Source organism: Tinamus guttatus, unplaced genomic scaffold, assembly GCF_059628265.1.
Source record: "Tinamus guttatus ecotype Peru unplaced genomic scaffold, ASM5962826v1 Tinamus_guttatus_pri_ptg000384l, whole genome shotgun sequence".
Classification (NCBI taxonomy): domain Eukaryota; kingdom Metazoa; phylum Chordata; class Aves; order Tinamiformes; family Tinamidae; genus Tinamus; species Tinamus guttatus.
Window position 1 is genome coordinate 2,461,082 of NW_028288918.1, and position 21,050 is coordinate 2,482,131.

Consider the following 21,050-nt stretch of genomic DNA (forward strand, 5'->3'; position numbering starts at 1 on the left):
AGTCTTTGAAGAAGTGGTCTGGTGTAAATAATGAAGGTTAAGAAAGAAAAACGTGTAGCAGTAATCAAATGCATGGATCCGAAATGCATTGATGAAGAGTTAGGTCTTGGTGCCTATGCTGATTGGATCTATCAAAGGAGGAGAAATAAGAGGAATTTTTGAGTATTATGACTTTATTGGGTTATAGGCCTGTGTTTTTTTTTTTGTGTTGGCTTAATTCATTTACGTGTGCTTGTGCAAGATACAAACTGAAAGCAGTTTCATGCATGAGTTATGTTTCAGTTTTTACTGACAGTTGGAAAGCAAAGGATCGAAACAATTAAGCAGAAAGGGATTTGCACCTGTCTTATAATTGAGCTGTTAATACTTGGTGGCTGGTGTCATTAATTTCTTATTATAATTAATTTTTCTTGTAGTGATGAAAATAGTATGCTGTCTTGATGTGCTGAAAACTGTATTTCTGTCTTAAATGAATTGAACAGTCTCTTGAAGTTGATACATAGCTAAAACATCATGTAGGGCTGTTACAAACTTGTCATTAATGAATTCATTTTAATTTAGTTCAGATTTTGCAGTGTTTCCATAATGTTGTTCTGATAAAAGCTTTAGTAAAAAAAAAAAAAAAAGACTGTGTGCAAGTAGGTCTTGGTCTTCTTTATCCCTTATTGTGTGTTTGCATAATAACGCCTGCTTACAGTCTAATATTAAATCAATAATTTTCTTATGCTGCTGGAGATTTATATGATGTTACACTATACAAATCTTATACTATTGGGATCATGTAGCTTCTAGATTAAGATACTTCCTGCTCTAAAATAGCTTATTGTAGAAAGATACTGAATGGCAGATGAAGTGTAAGGAGTATTGCTTAAGCTGTTACTGTGTGCTGCTTTGCTTTTCTCAAATCATTTTCTGTTTTCTATCATATCGTCTATTTTTTTCTTACATCATTCGGGAAGTTAATTCAAATGCAAATACTCATATATTTTGAAGTTAAATTCCACACTCATGTTTGTAATGTTTTTATTATTTGTACTTCATATAATGCCTACAGACACCCACTGTTTAGACCTAAGTAAGTTGGTTGTCTTCACAGCATTTCTCATTTTTTAAGGTGGGCCTTTTGACTTTCCTCCTTTTTTGCATACAATTTTCATATTGCATTTTTTATTTTCATTTTCTACATTAATCTTTCTACATATAGTGGGAGGGAATTGTTGGCGGCAGAAGTATGGAAGATAGGGTGAGAATAGTCACCATGTGGAGCATAGAGTTGTTTATTTAGTATTTAATAATGTATATAATGATATACCCAAAACTCTGTTTGGAGGGAGAGCTTGGGGAATTCCTCTAAAAAGAGATACAAAAATAGGAGAGTGTTAGCAGACAGTGATTAATTACTTTATTATAAATGAGGAACTCTCTGTATCTCTTCTTGGTTTGAAATGAGTTTCTGTGTATTGAGAAGGTACAGAGTGGCAGAAGACTTTCATGTCTTACTAAGTTATGAGAATAGGAAATAACTAAATTTACCATGGGGAGTTTACCTAACTAACCACAACCTTTTACTAATGTGTTCGTTTTGTCCTCACATACAGATTCTGAAATAAAATGCCAGTAATTGTGTGTCATTGATGGGAAGCAGAAGGCAATATTTTGGTCATAGTTGGTAGGAGGCAATGCTGACGTTCATATGAATTTTTCCCAATTACAGAATGAGTGCAAAATATTTCATAGAAATTAATTTTTTTGAAATCTCTATCACTATAACTTGGAATTTGGAAATGGTTGTGCTTTCTCACTCTTAATGCTTTTGTTTTAAAAGTGATGCTTTTAATAGGAAATGAGTTACTGAAAACGTCAAATAGTTTCTTCTAATCTCAGTCTTCAGTTAACAGTTGAATAAAGTCCTCAGAATCTTGTTTTTCTTCAAGGCTAGAAAGATCATTTGCCTATTTTCTGAAACCTTTTACATGCAACAGGACACAATCTGCCTGAGAGTCATTTTGATGTGCTCAGTATCTTGAATTCTGTGCTGTCCTCTTAAGTGTTTTCATCATTATACTTTGTCCACACAGTTAATTGTCCTTATTGAATATTTATGCAGATTAAACTCTTTAAGTCCTAACTGAGGACACTTTCATCCCTTTAGTTGCTTGGGACTTTTTCTGTCTTTTTAGTATTTTCTGCCTGCAGTTCAACTATATATATTTTATGTATTGGTCTCACTAGTGTCATACATGAAAGTTAATTTGCCTGTTTTGCTTTCCTATTAGCTGTTTAGGGATTGTCCATTCCTTTTCTTGCCATGATGTTGTCTGCAAGGCACATGTTAAGTGATTTTTTTTTTCTGTTTTTTTTTTCCTGCTGTGATCTAACAGCTTAAGGAAGGAAGCTGCCATTAAATTATCGTCCCCAGTTTCAGACATACAGCTGAATTTCTGTGTCCTTAGAGGAATATGGCCTTGCATTCGCATTGCCCTCTTGCCTCCACTGTGTACTATTATTGTATGCTGCCCAGGATTGGGAGAAATACCAGGCTTGATTGGAGATAAATGTGCTTATGTAGGGTTTTGCAGCACTGTCTGCGGAAAGGACCTTCAGACTGAGAAAACAGTAATCTTAAACTGTGTTCTCAAACTCCTTCTTGCATTCTGTATTTCAAGATGAGTAGTCTGTATGTATGCTTCATCATATCTAACAGTGAACATTGCAACAAATTCAATGAACTGGATTTTCATCTTACGTGAGGAGTCAAGGAGCTCTTATAAACTCCCCTGCTCCAAATTTCCCATTTTTTCTTATCTGTTTCTGTCTTTCAGCATGGGGAGGAGACAATGAAATGGCCTGTTCCTATTGGATGTTTCATGCTTTCTGAACAAACTATGTTTGGAGATACTGTCTTATAAGGCATCTTCATGGGTGCACTTCCATGCACTAAACTAAGGTTTAACAGGTTAACCCAGGTTTTACACTCCTTTCTTGAACCTTTCAAAAGCTACTTACAAGTCAAATAGCTCTCTTTTAATGCCATGCTTTATTGAAATGACTCTAAAATTGTAATACCAGCTTAAATCAACAACACCTTGTCTTCTGCAAGTCCTTCGTCACGCTGTTGGTCTTGGTAGATCTTTTTGAAACTGTAGTCTGTTAGGCTCTAAGCACAGGCAGACTACATGCAGGTGTTAAAGCTCATTCTGTAGTGACAGTTGTCTGGTATGTCCCTCTGTCCTTGTATCAGTAGATGATGGCAATGATAAGTAGGTACCAGAGACTCTTGTCTGGGAATGTCCCTGGAAGTCCTAGCAGAGCTACAAATGAGCTGCAGTTTGTGTTTCTTTTCTTACTGTGTTGCTCACTGAAGTGTTGCTCTTGAAGTGTTGCTCATTGCGTGAATAAAGTTGGAACTACGAATCTGTTTTGGATAACTGACAAATCAGGATTGACACAGAGCTGTTCAGAAAGTGCATGTGTGAAGGAAGTTGTCTGTGTAAAACTTTCCTGTTTGTTACACTTTTGAATGAGGATCGGCTTTGGCATCCACTAAATCTTGGTGTGTGGTGATTTGCCTTAGCAAGTTATGCTCTCAGAAATGGGACTGTTTCTATGAAAATATATCAAAATTTCTATCAGTTTCTATCAAAAATAAACTAGACTAGGGCTGCTCAGCTTCTGAGGGCTCTGTGGCTCGACAGGACTGCTCATGTAATCTGCTAAGACCTCCTGTATTGCAGCCCTTTAATGGATGTGGAGATAGCAGCCTCTTACTGCCACTGTTTTGCCTGCAGTCCCTCTGCTGTCACCTTCTGTATTGTTCCTCAGGAAACATCATGTCGATGCATGAGCTGTTGCCACTAATTTAGTTTGTGTGTGGGTCCCTTCCTTATCTACACTGGAGGTGCTGCTTGGTGTAACGGAGGCTGTGTGTAGATTTATCAAAGCAGTAACTGCCCATTCCTAATAATCTTCCTACTTTCCTGGAGGATAGATGGGAATTGAAACTCTGCCATACCTTCAGGAAGTGTGGGGAATCCAGGAAGCATCTAGGATTTGCATGTTCACCATTGTGCTCATATGAACATCACACTTCTAAGGAGAACAGAGTCATAACGTGTAGTATCACAGTACTCGGCATTGCCATGTTCTTGTTCCCCTTGAAGAGTGGAGTCTTGAGAGCCTCAGTTAGTTTTTCTGTGTGTCTGTGTATGTATGGCTGTGATCACCAGCTCTTGAGGAAGTGTTAGAAGCTGGAAAATCAAGATATAGCTGGAATACTGAGACTGCCTTATCTATCCTTCTGGGGTATCGTGTTGGTTTACTTAGCAAACCGATTTTTGGCCTGGCCAAGAAATTAAGTATGGCTTGGAATGGTAACAGTTTGACAGTATTGTTACAGCAGAGTGGGTCTGCTACTGATACGTGTGCAGAAGGTCTGGTCACATTGAAAGGAGGAGCTGCCATTGCCTTTTTTGACAACTAGAAAAGGCTGTGTAGCATGTTCATCTATAGATAAACTCTTTCTACAGGACGGGATAGTGGGAAAGCATGATAAGGAACTGTGGAATATGCATGATCGACTCCCAAAATATTATATCTCCTTCAAAATAAAAGATGCAAACTGGAATTGAGATATGCTACCTTAACTTTTTGAGGGTCAAGTGGGTAGCATACTAAAACTTGAAGTTAAACATGGTGGTAGCTCAGGCCTTGTTGTGACTGCGTTGTGTGTGGTGTATCTACAGACTATCTGAGCCTCTGGAAACGGAAAACTTAGATAATGCACTCCTTTGCTAGACTGTTTTCGTAATACAAGTAAAAGATGCTGAGAACCATTTGGAGAGAGTCAATATGTTGCTTCAGGTAAAATTCTGTAGACAGAGTTCTCATTTTAAAAACATTTTGATATTTCGATATTTTTCTGGGAAAAATTTAAGAGTTTGATTCCGAGTGAAGCTTTTAAGCTTCACTTGGAGAGGAATCAGACTGTTGTATACGTCATGAAAGATATGGGAACAATGCAGATCTAGACTGCTATTCCCACTAGGTTTTCTCTTTTTGTGTTCCCTGGTACATTCTAAAAATATTTTCAATATCATAACAACTGCATTGTTACGGAGAATGGCATGTCTTTGTTTTGTTTTCAACTGTGTTGTCCTTGCATTACATTTTGTTCCATACTCTCTCTTCAGTTGGGATGTGAAGTCATTTTCTTTTGTTAATTGTAGACCTAATTGCCCTGACCCCAAAACTGTATTGTGCACTACTTGGAAGAAGCTGAATCTTTTGTTCTGCCTTGAGTAACTCAACCTATATGTTGGCAATATGAAGTAATTTGATTGTGAAAGTGTCTTTGATTGGCAGAGAGGGGCAGTGGGTAGTGTGAAAATAAAGGGAGATGAGCTGCTGGAAAGCAGCTCTGCAGAGAGGGATTTTGGAGTCCTGGTTGGCAACAAGTTAACCATGAGGCAGCAATGTGCCCTTGTGGCCAAGAAGGCCAGTGGGATCCCGGCCTGCATCAGGAGGAGCGTTGCCAGCAGGTCGAGGGAGGGGATCCTGCCCCTCTGCACAGCTCTGCTGAGGCTGCACCTGGGGTATTGGGTGCAGGTCTGGGCTCCCCAGGACAAGAAGGATGTGGAGCTTCTAGAGCAGGTTCATTGTAGAGCCACAAAGATGTCTAATGGACTGGAGCATCTGTCGTATGAGGAAAGACTAAGCGAGCTGGGCCTGTTTAGTCTGGAGAAAAGAAGACTGAGAGGAGATTTGATCAACACGTTCAAGTACCTGAGGGGTGACTGTAGGGAGGATGGGACCAGGCTCTTCTCCGTGGTGGCCAGTGACAGGATGAGGGGTAATGGGTGTAAGTTGAAACATAGAAAGTTTAATCTCCATATGAGGAAGAACTTCTTTCCTGTGAGGGTGACAGAGCCCTGGAACAGGCTGCCCAGAGAGGCTTTGGAGTCTCCTGGAGATCTTCCAAACCTGCCTGGATGCCACCCTGTGCCACGTGCTCTAGGTGTCCCTGCTGGAGCAGGGGGGTTGGACTAGATGACCTCTAGAGGTCCCTTCCAACCTTAACCATTCTGTGAGCTGTTTTCAGTGTAAGAAAAATGGGTTTGGAGAAAGCCTAGTGTACTATGCAGGACACAGGATTTCTTGATTTCTTTCTCTGCTAGTCCTGGGCATCGGAAAAGGTGATACAACTACTATTGGTTACTCAGTTGTCTCAAGCACCAGAGCTAAAGTTTGAGTGTTTAAGTTCCAGCCCTGTCAGCTGTGCAGTTGTCAGTAGGATGCCACAAAAAGGCTTGGTTTCTTATTTTTTACCTCTAAAACTGAAGAAACTTTGTGTTTACAGAATGCTCCTTAAAAGAAATATAAAGAAGGGCAAAACTAGATAGCCAGAAGTAGGAAATCAAAGTTGCCTATGGAACTTCAATTCTGCTTCCTTGGGTGTATGTGTTGGTATAAAATCTTCAGTTAAATGGTAAGTACTGGTTCTTTCCAGGAGAAACATGCCAGTGACAAAATGATGATACCTAAGGGATGAATCAGAGATAGATAATGGATGATCACAAATATTCTCAAGGAGGTATGTTTGGGAACAAGACATTCTGATGCCGTAGGCAGCCTCATCCTTCAGGGGGTTTCTCTCAGCAGCACTCATGGCACCAGCAACCTCTGGGGTTTACCTAGGCTGGATACTTTCCTCTAGAAGATTGCTAGAGGTGGGTGTTCCCTTTTTTTTTGTACCCTTGCTGCAGACCAGCAATATGACAATTGTTCCTGGCTTTACAGAATCTCCCATGTGTTTCAGAGGAGGTGCTGGGCTGTGTGGGCCGCATTCGTGTATCATTTTGAAGTAGCTGGCATCCTACTAATGGTACATGCACAATAGTTTGGGAATATCTTGTATCTAGGATTGCTTCTTTTTACAAGAGTGGGTGAGTGTGAATGACGTAGGGCCCTAGACAAAGATGAAGGAGGGTCTTGTGGCCGAGACATCAGATGGTATGGGAGAGCTGAATTCTCTCACTGCTGGTTGTATCACACAGTTCCTGTATGAAGATGTCACTTTGTGGCCAACTGCTGAAATGCTGGTGTATGTGTTTTATTTTCTGGTTTCCCGAATCAACTCTTGAGGCCATATGGCATCATTCAATGCTGGTTTTGCATTCAATGCAAGTAAAGAATTCAACATAAGACACGATCTGTAATGAGGTTGAAAAGGAATAAGAGGTGCTGAAACTTATGTGTTGTATGAAACTGGAAAAACTGGGCGATCTGAGATCTAGAATTGTCTAGATTATGTTTCAATTTGCAATTACACACCTGAAACAGCTTGCTAGTATCTGCTGCTTCTCCTCCTATCCCCAAATTTGGATACTCCCAAGAAAACATTGTGCTTCAGCAGAAGTTACAGAAACCAAGAAGACAACAGCTGTGTCAGTTAAGCTATAGGTCTGGGGGGGAGGGGTGTCCTTTTTTTGTTTGTTTTTTAATTTAGTTTGAAGTGGCATTAAAGACCTCAGTTTAGGTAAGCTTGTAGTAAGGCATCTAACTGCATATTTGAGTTGAGGCCAGAATTGATAAACTTTGGATGCTGCCTGATAATACCTTGTAATGTGAGCAGTGAATCTTCAGGGGTTAATGTGTACGTCCTAAGCATGGTTTTGTCTTGCTTCTGATGCGATTTGTTTTTGAAATGTTGAAAACCTGTTTGTATTGTTTTGATAAGAGGTCGTTTCCCATTATTTTGTTTAGCAAATGCATTTTCAGTAAAACAGGATAAAAAGGATTTTTTTTTTTTTAGTGGTAACATTTATAAGAGAAGAATGTTCTCTAATTTCCCCAAATATTTAATAAAAGCCACTGATCTCACTCTCATTTCTACTTCTTTAGCATTTTATTTTTTCACTGGTTATTGGGTCATTTGCTGTCCCGGTACAAGATCCAACTGCAGCAGACTGGAGAGAGCGTTCTGAAATTTTACAAAACTGTAAAAGGAAAAAAGTCATTTTAGACTTCAGCTCTTTTAGCCTGTAGACCTTTAAAACAATGCTTACCATTATTTAACGGGGAAGCATTTTATCTATGTCTAAAGAATCTCTCTAATAGGGTATTTAATATAAATTATGACTATTTGCCAGTTTTTTAATGCAAAAAATATTAGAAGACATTCATGACTTCTAATAGATAAGCCTGCGGGCAGTTCTCCGGTAAAAAGAGTGGATAAACATTAACATTTACTAAAGCAAGAACATACGAATGGAGAAAAGGAAAGGAGAACTTAATGCATTATCAACAAGAAAGGAATAAACAGTGTAATTAAGAAACTATCTGTAATTACAGGATATGCATATATAGGATAAACAGGTACAAGATGTACATAAAATATTAATGAAATGATCAAAGTCTTCCTAAATTCTTCTCAATCTGAACTGCCTTAAAACAGAAAATAGTAAGGTTGGCTTTACCTGACTTCTTAGGGGAAAGAATTACCTACATTTTCTTTAACTCCTGTAAAAGTTTCCAAAGTTCACTCTGGCTTGGGAAGAGCACCTTAACCAAGGTTATTTTGAAAATTGTATAAAAACTTTCATAAATCTATATTTTTCCTTAGACTTGTGAACTGAGTTATAGTTTAAAACATTAAAATTAATCTCAACCGCTCTGTCCCCTTTCACTCTTTACTTCAATCAAATGAAGAATCAACAAAATATAGCACTTCCCTAAATGAGGGTGAGGACTTCAGTAAAACAGTGTTTTTAACATATGAGAAGTAGTAATTAAAATATGTTTATTTAAAATGACTTGTAAGCAAAAAAGCATATTAGATATTTTAGAATAAAATATAATTGCACTTGTTTATTGATAGGCTGATGAAACTGATACATTCAGAGAATCACTAATGACCCAGGATAAAGTTTAGATGCCAAAAGTTAAAGTGTATGTCCAAATCCTTGCAGAATCTGTGCCACACTTGAGGACCTGAAGTCCAGCTAGTCAAGCTGAGAAGGTAAAGCTGTAAATAACTTCAATTAAAAACATGGTAGATTTGAAGTGTAAACCTGATGTCTCATTTTAAGCTTAATGAACAGTAATGAGATGGTTTAAAGATGCTTATCTGTTTTATTTAAGGAGAGATCGATGCCCTGCCCTGTAGAAAATGATAAAACTAGAAAATAACATTATTTTAGATGTGGTATTTTGTATGTTAGACTGTCTATTAACATACAGTCATGTTACATTTTTTTTAAATACTCAGTCTATTCAGTACATATGCATCATTTATTATTCTTGCTCTGAATATTTGGTAGTTTACAGATGCATTAATTTTGTTAAAGTTGCCCAGAAGACATCCACAGTTTGGGACGAGGATTGCTGTGGTTGCTATGTGCAAAAACCTAGAACAAACCAGTGGGAAATAATATCAGGGTGGGAAAGTATTACTATGGTTACAGAGTATTTTCTTTAAAGGAGAGGTGGATAACACAGCAAGAATCATGGAAACTTAGGTAATATTGTATTGTACAAAAAGCGAAAGATCTGAATGTTAATAACTGTCTTGTGCTCTTAATGGCATTTTGTTACTTTCAACAAAGAGATTTAATTAAAGAATAACGATTATGGAATCTTTGTTACAAAAATATACTTTGCTTATAGTTTTAAAAAGTGAAATGCCAGCAAAATATCTTGCATATTTCGGCTCCATCTCCATGTCTTTTGAAGAGAAATCCATGTTTTTTTAAAGAAAAAGGTTTATATTTTTGTGAAGTAGATTGAAAATGTCTTTAAAAATCAGAAGGGTAATTATATCCAAAGAATTATACCAAAAGAATCTCTCAAAGTTTTTAATCAGCTTTTCATTGTATTAAAAGGTGCAAAATAAATGCAATTTGCAAAGCTATGTGTAATAAAATGTTCATGAAATACAATGAAAATTGTAATTTATATTAAGAATCTTTAAATTATGCTGTAAATCAGAACTGCAAAATTCACCTCTCAAACAGCATTTTAATTTATGGGCATATTCTAGGATATAATTGTAATCTCTTCTGTTAGTTTGAGCCTGACGATCAGGAAGTGGAAGATCACTCTACTGTTTGGTTTCCATGTTGATATTTAGGAAGGTCCTTTCATCCCTCTCATGTCAAGAAGAGTTAGAGTATCTGTAGCCTGGTCCAAGCCCAGCTCACCTTGTCTCTGTAAGCTGAATCCAGCCCGCTGTTCAGGAATGTTCTTCTGCTGGGAAAGTTGGGTTAAGAACTGAGCAATACAGTGTGAAGGGGAGAGCAGATAAGTGCACTAGAAAGAGGGAAACTGTAAAAAGTGGTTTTTTCTCTTTAGTATTTTTCTCTTTTTTATCACTGCAGTTCACTTGAAACTAGTTGATGAAACTGCGTATACCAGACAATAATTCAGAACTGCTCAACTTGCTCAACAGTGCTGAAAGTCTCACTTAGTCCTGGCTAGCTTGCCAATTTCATTTGCATGAAGAGAGCTCCAGGAAAAAGACCTGAGATGGGGGAGAAGTAAGAGAATTGAGATTAACTGAGAAGACAAAGGAGGAAAACTTGGGCAGCAAAAGAGAGAACTTGGGCAAGAAGTCCCAAGAAGATGACTTTAGAAACCTGAGAGACTAGAGATAGTGGAGAGCATGACAGTGGTGAGGGCCAGCGTTTGGAAATTTTTGGGAAAAATGATGAACAAATAAAAAGAAGGGTGCAAAAGCAGAAAACATTAAGATCAAAGAAATAGGTCAGAAGTCGTGTGCAATTCAAATATGTTGCTCTCTGCCTTAGAGAATGGAAGACTTCTGAGCATGGCCTACCATTTCTTGCTTGTCAGATGTATTATGTAGCTGACTCACTCAAAATATGTCTCACTTCTCTCTAGTGATGACTTTCATGGAAGAGAGCAGCTTACTGCTGTGGTTAGTCACTTGATCAGTACAAAGGACAGAGGTTTGCAGTATGGATCCAAAAGCTCCATGCTTTGGTCAGGTTGCTTTCATATGAAAGTATGATCTGTATTTTTTTTCTGGCAGTTTTAAAAATACACTGAACAAAAACATATTTGAATAAGAAGGTGGTGAAATTAGATGCTTAAAAAAATACTCAAAGAATTAATTTTGGCAATGTTGTCTTAGGTCATTGCAATTCTGATTGTACAGCCATGATAAACTATCTAATTACACATTCACAAATTCATTCTACCGGACTTCTTTATCCGGTCTGTACATCAGGTGGATTTGCACTGGGATAAATCCAGTTCCACAGCTGCAGACCCTGAGAGATATGCAGTGAATGAGGGAAGCTTGCAGAAAATGGCGGGCCTAGGGGAAGGGGAGCTGAGAGCTGCTCAGGAGAATTGGAGTCTGTTCCTGGTGCCACAAAGGTGTGAGATACATTCACAGGCAAGTCCCTTGCCACTAGAGAAAAGCCACTTCCCCGACTCATTTACACCCTGTTTTAATAATATCTGACTGCTTGGTTGTCAGAAGTATAGAGCTCTCATTTCTATGAGTGAGGTCAGTGTAGCTGCATGCTGAAGGTTTCTGACTCATGGCTGGAAACAGCTTCCCCAGGGGTGATTGCTTCCCAGCTCAGAGCCATTGGAGGGATGTGCACTAGCTGTGCAGATGGCTGAGGTGTTTTTGAAGTAGCTGCTGGACTAAACTGCAGTTTACAGCTTAGGCTGCTCAAGTCTCCTGGCACCGCTTATGGTTTTCTTTGCTATAGCTCGCATTGGATGGCCATATCCAGTGGTACATTAAGCCTCAATCTCTTTACACCTCAGTTCCTCAAGCATGGAGTCATCATTCCCCTTCCTCTTTTCACAGGGAGACGGTGTTTAATAAATACTACAGAACAGATTTTCATAGTTTGCATACGATGGAATGGAATAGGATATGCCAAGAAACTTTGTGGCTATGAGCTGAATAGCAGAGTAAATCAAGTATTGATCCATACTCAATGAGCACCTAATAATCTTTTGCGCTGGATGGTATGACATGTACAAGAAATCCTAGGTTGTAAATATTAACTGAAGACTATCATGGTGCATGCAGACATACAGGAAGATGAACTTAAGCAGGTGTTCTTCAGTCTGGCACCTTCTACCCTTGGAGTGATGATTAATTTCATGCTCTTTAAGATAGCTTTTGAGCACTGTACGGTTTTAGAAGTGCCTAGTATGTGCTAACAGCACAGTAGTACTAGTGTGTGCAGAAGGTCTGTGTATATCTTCTTACATTTCTATGGAATCATTTATAAGTTAAGTGACCTGCATTACTAATTCATAAAGATTAGCTGAAGTAAACTGTTTAAATGAGTTCTAAAAGGCTGATCACCTGGCGGGTCCACATATACATCCATCTTATTAAATAAGCCTGAAATTATTTATATAAATTATGAATAATACATAAATAATATGCACATATGAACTTATTAATAGTCTGAAAGCAAATTAGATTTTTTATAGTATCTCTGTGAAAATCATGGTCTCCAATTCTGTTGTTCAGATGCAATGAACAGATTCAATTTGAAGGCTATGATAAGCAAATTGGCACTCTGCAGGGCTGAAAACCCCTCTTCTTTCTGTCCTGTTCTTTCTCCACTCCTGTGCTTACAAGCTAGCTTTCCTTCAATTTGCCAGGGTTCCTCTCTTTTGCTTTCCCATGATTCTTAAATTAAATGCGGCTTGATTTGACTAGTGACATGCTATTGGAAAAGTTCGGCTTTTAGCCATGAAAACTGTGAGCAGGCTATTTGAATTTTAATTAATGCCACATACTTGCAGAGGAAAAGTTTTTAAAATAAGCTGTTGAAACTTTACAGAGACAAAATTACTGACAGTTTCTTGAAAGCAAGAGAACTTCAATTGTCACAATTTCTTAATTTTTTTTTGAATCGAGTAACATGCTTTCATTTTTTTTTTTTTTTTTGATACAGCATCAATAAATGCAACTGTAGCTCCTGTGTGGAGCTTCATTACTTGTAAACTACAACATTAAATAGCCATAAGGCAGCTTGGTCTGACAAGTCTAGAGACTGTGTTTGATAGTGGGTTATCAGTCTCTTTGTAGACTTTTAAGTTTATGAGGTCATGAATCATCCTGGTGAGCAACAACAGTAGATAGGAATCCCCTACTACTCACCTTCTTCCCTTTGACGACAGGGAGTCAGTGTAGGAGTTTTCATTTTGAGTATAATAATTGCTTGAGATTGTGACAAATAGCTATGCAGTAAAAATGTATCTTAAAAATACCAAACAGATATTCCTACAAATGAGTATGGGGCAAATGTTCTTCATTTCAAATACGTGAAACAATTCACTTGCACAGGGGCTGTTCAGATGTGACAAAGATATTTTTTGTCCTCTTCTGTCTGTGCTTACATACAACAGAATGGTATTATTTATAGGTATGTCACATAATAGCAATGAAATCCCCCAAAGAAGGCTTTTGTACCACAATCACAGAACTACCTTTGTATGTTACCTAGAAGACACCCAAACCCTGAGGCTGCAGCGTGCTGTGATAACACCACGATGGAAATCAGAGTAATCACTGATAGCATGTCCTTTGATTGGCCTGAGAAAGCGGGATGCATGCTGACATATTTTTGCTCCGTTAGTACACGTGTGGTTAGTTCAGAGCTCTAGGGTCTGGGCGTCTGAGCCACATGATCATGTCTGCCTTTTCCCCAGATGTGTTGGTCTGGAGCTACTTTTCAATGTTTACAAATTGTGTAGATGATAAAGTATGCCTTTAAAGAAGAAATTTTTGAAGATTTTTTTTTTCTTTTTAATTGTTAAGGTCATGGGTCAGCATACATTTCACATTACGCAAGAGGAATACAGAATTTGGAGGACACACACACACGCACACACAAAGAAAAATCCAAGCACTGCCAATGCAGTTATTTTTGTTGGACAGTTTTGATGAAATTACACTGGTTATATGAGACCCAAGTGTGGGACCCTGTTGTGTTTGGGCTGATTTGCTTGAGATGTCAGCATCTGAAGTTTTCTGTAGTGCAAATCCACTGAGAATATGTCAGTAGGTCTCCTAGTTTGTTTCCCTTTTTATGCAGCAGGATTCCTACACTTACCTCTATACCTTGTTGATTCATAAATGGTTTTGCGCTTATTGCTAAGCATGAACTACTCTTGCTTTGTGGCAGAAGATATATTTGTGTGAATAAAGAGATTTTGTTGCCTTTTGTGAAGGGATTACTGCAGTGAGAAGGGAAAGAGGAAGTGGTTTGGCAATTGTAGGACAGAGCTTGACTGCACTAAGCTGCTCTTCCTTGTCACTCTTGACTTCTGTCTGAACTGTTTGGTTGTTGATTAACAACCTCAATGCCTGTCTCTTACTTCACGCACATATATCATCTAACAATTAACTGAACGCACAAACAATTGTCATTTGGGGTGCTTAAGGTGGGATTCAGTTGCCTAAATAGAATTCCCTAGGGTTTTTTGAGATGCTGTTGGATATCCCAGGCCTCTGCGTGGGACATGCGAGTCTGATGCAGGTTTGGCACCTGTTGCAGGTTTGCCACCCTTTGGAATTTGGAGGAATGGTGGCAGGATGCCAGGTGGACACAAGATATGTCAAACAGCACCCAAAGCTTGTATTAAAGGAAATGAATCCCATCCATAAAGTCTGAAGAGAGTTTGCAGTTAGCATTTTTGTATCAATGAAGTTTATTTTGTAAGCAGCTAGCCAGCTTGGCACTAGATTGATTATAATGAGACCCCAAAGAAAACATGGATTTTAGCTTCCTATCAGTTTGACACTTAGAGGCTGAACTATGATGCTCCTCATTCATGAGTTGAACTCAGAGAGCTCTTGCTACTTCTGTTCTGTTTAATGGCACCATGGGAGCATCCTATAAACAAATACCTCAACAGCTTAATTATTTTTAAATACGTCTATGTCTTAGATAATTTTTGTTATTTTTTTCCCAAAGTTTGCCATTCTTAACTCTCCCTCCAAAGACTGCTGAAAAACTGGGGAAAAAGAACAGTGGAGTTAGGCAATGACAAGATAACAAAAATGAGCCATCACTGAAATCTTGCCTCTCCAGGAAATAACTGGTATTTGAGAGAAGGTAATGAACCTGAGAGATTCCTTGTCAAGGAGAGAAAATAAAACTCAATTTCCAAAATCCAGCCTGTAGGTTGAAAACATCTCAGGTAAAGTATGCAACTTTATACCTCTCTGAAAAAACTGCTTGTTTTGTAGTTGTGGTAAGACAGCTCCCCTGACAGATTTCATGCCATAAAGATGGTGGGAATTACCTTTCCAGTGCCTTTCACTATTACTGTGTCTCCCTGTGTTTATTTAGCCCCATGATTTCTTCTAAAATGTATTGTTAATTTATGATATTAATTCTTACTAACATTTGAAAATTACTGTTTTTTCTCCTAAAAGTTATAGTTTATTATTATTTTTTTACTCTGTAATAGTAAAAGGTATATGAATAATTCCTGTATTGGAGGACCTGCTGATTAAAATAAGCAATAGCTACTACGCCAAAAGAACATTAAGCAGAATTTAAGGCTACTCAATTTCTAGAAAACTGTTATGATTACAAGCAAAACAAATGTCAAAAACATATAAACATATCTAAACTCCTAAATATGAATTTGTACATGTCTGACTAAGCTTTCAGCTGTGTTGTGGTCAGATGCACTATTCTGGGATGGCTGGACAATTTTCCCTCCCATGCCTGTTATTTTTTAAAATCTTTTTCTCTTGATTAAGTCAAGATACTGACCTTACCATTACTTTGATGTATATTTACATATAATTCCATTCTTTCTTGCTTAGGGCTGTAATGTGTTTTGAGACATAGTCCTGCATACTAAAAAGTGTATCAGAACAGCATCTACTCCCTCTTCCCGTTCAGCTTTGCCTGCCTGCCTGTCTAAGAAGCAAAATGCTCCTCAAGTTCCTCGTGCTTGGAAATGTCGTCCTGTTTAGGGACTTTTTGCTTCCTTTATTTTACCTAATAATCTTTCTCTTCTGCCACTGTTTTTCCCTGAAATAGTTTATTTGATTCTATTTGTTTTCCAGAACACCTGTGTTTAGGTAGTGACTCATGAGCCTGGATTCCCTGACGCAGGTAGCTAGTTTTGTGGACGTGTTCATGCTGTTTTACATCAGCAGAGAATTTTTCCCACGTGTTGATTCAAGATGGCTGTTTTGAAGAGAGCGGCGCTTGTAATGTTTAAAGCACTTTTTCTTTTATTGAGTTTGTGCTGCAGTTTGAACAATGTCAACTCCCAACTCATGCCTTCTCTGGAAGAGTTTTAATAAGTGTTTTGTAATTTGCCTTTCTTTTTTCCTCCACTCTGTTTCCTCTTGTCACAAGTTATGATACCTTTAATGGTCATTAGTACTGAAATAGTGTATTAGTTACAGTAAACCTGCTTGATGAGAGCTGAGTTATACTAATTATATCTAACAGCCATATTTTTATATTTGTTTTGTAATTCATTTATTCTATTTTTACCTTGGGGATTAGAAACTAAAAATATGTTCAGCTGTACAGATTGTTCTAATTGCTCAGGAGCATTTCATTGTTCCTATAAGAACTTGCTGTGAGAGCAGCTCTAAACTGACAGAAGAACAAATTTTTGGCAGAACAGAAGTCTTCCCAGATCAGAAGAATCCAGATCAGAAGAGCATCTTTCCCAAATAGACTCTGTTGGGGGGAAAAAAAAAAAAAAAAAAGGGCCCTTTTGAGAATTAGAGGTTTGAAAGTTACAATCAGAAAAGTAGCTACCAAAGCTCTGAAGAAGCTGATTTATTTAAAAATAAAAATCCCAGGACATCAGTAAGCTGACCATTGAAAGGGTTTGTCTGATCTTGCTAAATACACCTATGATTTCCACCCATAATACTGTATTTCGGGGTTGTGATCTGTATCCCGGTGCTAACAGGCTTACCAGTAATGGTATCTGAGTGTTTGCTGGAGCAAGAGCTTTGAGTTCATCCCAATAGTTTAAGACAATAGGGACCTACAAGGAGAATGGGACCCAGGTATTTTAAAGTATTTAGGAAGGCTTTTGTTCAGCAGCAAAGAACCTAGTCATTTTGCCAAAATGACTTAGAGGTATAGGTTCTTGAATTTCAGTGGTTAAGAAATAGATGTTGTTGGTGCAAATGAAATCTGAGAAGTTTATTGATGTTAGAGCTTCTAATACAAGTCCTGTAAGGTTTGAAAATGTATATTATAAATAACTCTCTTTCCAGGCACAGTATATGTTTTTCCTACAGCAGTAAAATGTGAGCAGATGTACTTGGCTGTTATAGCCCAAACTTGTTAAAAAATGTTATCCAAAACCTAAATTTGTGAATTATTCTGGTGTGAATTTAGGCTAGTGGATCACATTGTTTTCCCTATCCTGCAGCAAATACCTTGTGTGCCACAGTTCATATTATTGGGTTAAAACTGGCTTCTATTTGCAGAGCAATTAAACATTGTGATACTTATTAACAGTATGGGAGTGTAAAGGAAGAAAGTTAGGCTTTTGGGTTGAATACAGGACTGGAAGGTTAAGTCCTGTTCTTGACTCTACCTCCAAGCCTTCCTGTATGACCTGGAGTAAATTATTTAGTCACTTGGAGGCTTTATTTTTTGCACCTATAAGCAGGAGAAAAGTAGGTTCTGCAGATACTCACTGATGAGGACTTGTTCGTGTCAAGGATGTTGTCATGGTGGTTTGGGATGCTGAAAAAGGTACGAGGTAAAACACATTGCTGTGTTCTCCCTTTTCCAGCTTCAAAAGCACAATTGAGAGGAGCATCTTAAAAGTCACTGTATCCTTGCACTGTATCTTTATCTTTTGATATCTTTGTCATCAGATGTAAACACAATCTTTTTTTCCCCCTTTGGCTCTTATTTCTTACTCCTTAGAAAAAAATCTCAGTATCATGAGAGTTGACCGGTCTACATGCTTCTGCTCATTGCTAATTTACTGCATTTTATAAAAGCGAAGAATAATTAAGTAGGTAGAGGAAATGGGCAGTAAAAGAGATGTCCAAAAGCTTTTGGACAATTCATGAAACAGTTGGTGCCTTTTAATGATAGGGTGCTCCCTCTGCTCATGAATGATTCATTTTCATGCTTTTGTTAGCATGGCGACAGTGTTCGGTCTGGGAGGCTGTTCCGTGGAAGCCTTCCTCTGCTGCAACGCTGCATGGCAGCAGCTATCATTTGTTTTAGGAACTGAGTCAATAACATACTGAGGGAATGTGTTTTCCTGATGAAGAAAATGAGAAAAGGCAAAGATTAAAAATATTACAGCTGAGAAGGTCTCCTTTACTGAATGTTTCTGTTCCAGTTTGTTTACGTTTTTGGGAACCCCTTAGGGCAATCATTTAAAATATTTTTATTGATTCTCGTGTTTAGCATTAAACACAAATCGCCTCTCTAAAAATGACACATCAGTGTCTTTGCTCTGTGTAGTGTCGTGTAATGAAAGGCAGTTTGAAAACAATCATTATACATAAATATACTAAGTTTTTCTAAAAACTAATGTTTAACGGTCTCTTTGAAACAGTTTTTAGGATGAGACATAACATAACCGCAGAACCCACACAGAAAATGTATCTGAGTCATGTGCATACAGAAATAAAAGTTTCTTTGTGGTATCTGGTATCAGTCTTTCATTAAAGCATGGACTTTCCTAAACAGAAATTCCAGTGCAAATGGTTAAGGGCTCTCTTCCCCTCCTCCTCCTCCCTTACGCTCTTCTTACGCTGGCTTAAGTCAGCGAGACTAGCAGGGTGCATTAGGGACGGTCCCTGCGCGGAGCGGGGAATTCAGGGCTGGGAACTACGTGGTACTGGTTTGAATGGACAGAAGCATGTGCTCAAGCACAGAGCTGTCTCTGTGTAATGCGCTTTTAAAAAGCGGTGTTTTCTCTTAAGCCATATACGCACTCCTAAAATGCCTTCAAGCCATAGATAAGTGTATGTGTATGAGTGTGTGTGGCGGGCGGGGGGCGGAAACAGTGAGCAGATAGATGAACGATTAGGTCATTTGGATTAGGAATGAGGGTTTTTTACACGGAAACACTGCTTGCTCCTTTCTGATCAGATTCTCTATGTACGCGCAAAGTGCGTAAAGTGAAGAAAAACTCCATAGATGGATATGGTTGCAGAGCCATAAGGAGTGTTGAACAAGAGAAAAGCTTGAATTGAAAGTATATGTGGTTTAGGAGAATGTGAATCATGCAGTATTACTTTCACTTTTTCTAGGCGTCTATTTCCTATGAGCAAACCATCAGGGAGATAGAAGTTCTGATTTAGATAATGTCTTGCAGTCTTTGGAATAGCACATTCTGTTGCAGGGGGAGTCCTTTCTATAAAGGTCATGCTCCATAAGCAGAGAAGTTTCCCGCTGCCTCCCGTCGCATTCTTTTCTGCTGCAAATGTCAACTTTGGGCCTTTTCCTGGGGATTTTTTGCATATTTAGGTGGATGCACCGCGTAAAATGGAAGCGCCGCTAGGCACCCCTCCTTTCCTTTTTCCTGCAGCTTTGCTCCGACCGCTCTCTGCGAGCATGGTAGTGGTACAAAGTGTGTGGTCTTTCAGCTCTGACTAATGCGTTTTGTGCTGTGTGACTGAAAATGCCTCACAGTCTGCCAGGGCTGACTGAGGGCTGTGGAATGCGGTGCCTTTTCTCTGCTTCCCCCCGACTTCCCCCTCCCCTGCTGGCCGCAGCAGAAGTGTGTAGGCAGCCTGTGGAGAAACCTCGGGATGCAGGGGAAGTGCTCGCATGCACTGGAATGCGCCTTCCCCTGGGAGAGCCCAGCCGGGCAGGCGGTGAATGAGCAAAGCCCAAGAATGAAGCACGGACGAGGCTGGAAGGAAACGGCGAGAGAGATAGGGAAGAGGGAGAGAGGAAGAAGGTGGGAACAGAGGGGCCCATTTCCCTTTTTTCTGAAGCAGTGACAGCTGGTTCTGTCCTGGCTCGCATGACGAAGTATTGCGGAGCGTAGTAGTGAAGCTTGGGGCCAGCTAGCAGGGATGGTCAGCTGATTTGTTCTCTTCTTCTTTCCAGGCTTTAGTCAGGTGGTCAGTGATGACTAATCAGCCCACCAAGAAGGTGCTTCAATGTCCAGGTAAGAGGGCAGCTATATATTATTGCATGCTTTTTTTTTTGGGGGGGGGGGAGGATTGTGAGGGAAGAACACTATTTGAATCATTAAAAAAAAAAAATTCTTTGGCGTTTAACACTGTGACGGTCTCTTTTAATGCTACTACTTTCGCTAGTCAGTCCTGCTTGGTTTTTTTTTTTTTTTTCCTCTCTAAATCTGTCTTTAATTATAATTTGTACAAAAGTTTTATTGGGGAAAAAAGACCTATTATGTGCTGCTAAATATAGTCCTGGATATTGTATGAATGTTGTATTCTGTTACTTCGAATAAAACAACTTTCCATATGCAAGTGTGTCAAACGCATATTTAGAGGGGAATTCCCAAATACTTAATCTGTGACTCATATTAAAAAAAAAAAAAGAAAAGAAAAGAAAAATTAAAGAACCAGTGCAACAGTTTAGGATTAAAAAACTCTACTCTCTTTTGGGTAGTGTATGCGTTGGTAGTTCCATAGACCTTTTTTAAAAAAACAGCAATGTGCACAAGCTGAAGCAATTAAAACTCTACTGACCAGAACCCCCTGTGCACTTAGTGGTGGCCAAACAGATGATGAGAGAGGGAAGCTTCTTAGAATGCGCTCAGTTTCACATCGGATTTCTTTCGTTGCTGGTGTCCTAGCACTTCGTGAAAGAGTCTTCTTGTGCTTTGAGGGTGCTTCAGAGGGCTCTGCCTCTAATTCTGTTTTATGGAGTCTTAGAAAAAAAATGGATCCATGTAAATAAATGAACAAATTTGAAATAAAAATACCTAGAGGATGTGACAGATGAAAGTGGTTGCCAGCTGGTTGTCTGCCTGGCTATTGTGCCATACTCTGCTCACTTTAAATATAGCGATGTAATATGTTCTTCATTACTACTACTTCTCTGCCT